We start from the raw sequence: 1,575 nt of genomic DNA, 5'->3' as shown, positions 1-1,575 counted from the left end.
TCTCTCTCAATTTTCGAAAATATCTTCCCTCTTTTTCAAAAATTTCTTTTTAATTAACTAATTATTTTTATTTTTTATTTTTGAAAAAAAAAATTTTCGAAAAATACTAACTAATTTTCAAAAACCAATTTTCAAAAATCACTAACTCTTTTTCAAAATAATTTTCGAAAATTATTCCTCCCCCATCTCATTCTATTTATTCATTCATATCCTAACATCTCATCTCACATTCCAATCCTCACAGTTGTGTTTCTTCCTTTACATCACATCCTTTATCTCCCCCTCTTCTTCTACTTACAAAGGGATCCCTATACGGTGGTATAAAGGATCTCTATTATTATTATCATTTTTCTGGCCATTCTTCCTTGTCATATGAGCAGGAGCAAGGATAAGAACATTCTTGTGGAAGCAGATCCAGAACCTGAAAGGACTCTGAAGAAAAAATTAAGAGAAGCTAAAATACAACAATCCAGAGATAATCTTTCAGAAATTTTCGAACAGGCAGAGGAGATGGCAGCCGAAAATAATAATAATGCAAGGAGGATGCTTGGTGACTTTACTGCACCTAATTCCAATTTACATGGAAGAAGCATCTCTATTCCTGCCATTGGAGCAAACAACTTTGAGCTGAAACCTCAATTAGTTTCTCTGATGCAGCAGAACTACAAGTTTCATGGACTTCCATATGAAGATCCTTTTCAGTTCTTAACTGAATTCTTGCAGATATGTGATACTGTTAAGACTAATGGAATAGATCCTGAAGTCTATAGGCTCATGCTTTTCCCTTTTGCTGTAAGAGACAGAGCTAGATTATGGTTGGATTCTCAACCTAAAGACAGCCTGAACTCTTGGGATAAGCTGGTCACGGCTTTCTTAGCCAAGTACTTTCCTCCTCAAAAGCTGAGCAAGCTTAGAGCGGATGTTCAAACCTTCAGACAGAAAGAAGGTGAATCCCTCTATGAAGCTTGGGAAAGATACAAACAGTTGACCAAAAAGTGTCCTTCTGACATGCTTTCAGAATGGACCATCCTGGATATATTCTATGATGGTTTATCTGAGCTATCAAAGATGTCACTGGACACTTCTGCAGGTGGATCCATTCACCTAAAGAAAACGCCTGCAGAAGCTCAAGAACTCATTGACATGGTTGCTAATAACCAGTTCATGTACACTTCTGAAAGGAATCCTGTGAATAATGGGACGCCTATGAAGAAGGGAGTTCTTGAGGTTGATACTCTGAATGCCATATTGGCTCAGAACAAAATATTGACTCAGCAAGTCAATATGATTTCTCAGAGTCTGCATGGAATGCAAGCTGCATCCAACAGTACTCAAGAGGCATCTTCTGAAGAAGAAGCCTATGATCCTGAGAACCCTGCAATAGCAGAGGTAAATTATTTAGGTGAACCTTATGGAAACACCTATAACTCAACATGGAGAAATCATCCAAATTTCTCATGGAAGGATCAAAAGCCCCAACAAGGCTTTAATAATGGTGGAAGAAACAGGTTTAGCAATAGCAAGCCTTTTCCATCATCAACTCAGCAACAGACAGAGAACTCTGAACAAAATGCT

At 37.5% G+C, this 1,575-nt stretch overlaps 1 non-coding gene across 1 annotated transcript; it reads right to left on the bottom strand.

The window, feature by feature from the left end:
• Positions 1 to 906: 906 nt before the first annotated feature.
• Positions 907 to 1,014, bottom strand: LOC112774238 (small nucleolar RNA R71). Its single transcript, XR_003188736.1, has one exon. It is a non-coding gene; the product is annotated as a small nucleolar RNA R71 (small nucleolar RNA).
• Positions 1,015 to 1,575: the final 561 nt, after the last annotated feature.

This window comes from Arachis hypogaea, chromosome 18 (genome assembly GCF_003086295.3).
Source record: "Arachis hypogaea cultivar Tifrunner chromosome 18, arahy.Tifrunner.gnm2.J5K5, whole genome shotgun sequence".
Classification (NCBI taxonomy): Eukaryota; Viridiplantae; Streptophyta; class Magnoliopsida; order Fabales; family Fabaceae; genus Arachis; species Arachis hypogaea.
This window is presented reverse-complemented; position numbering and strand designations above follow the sequence as displayed.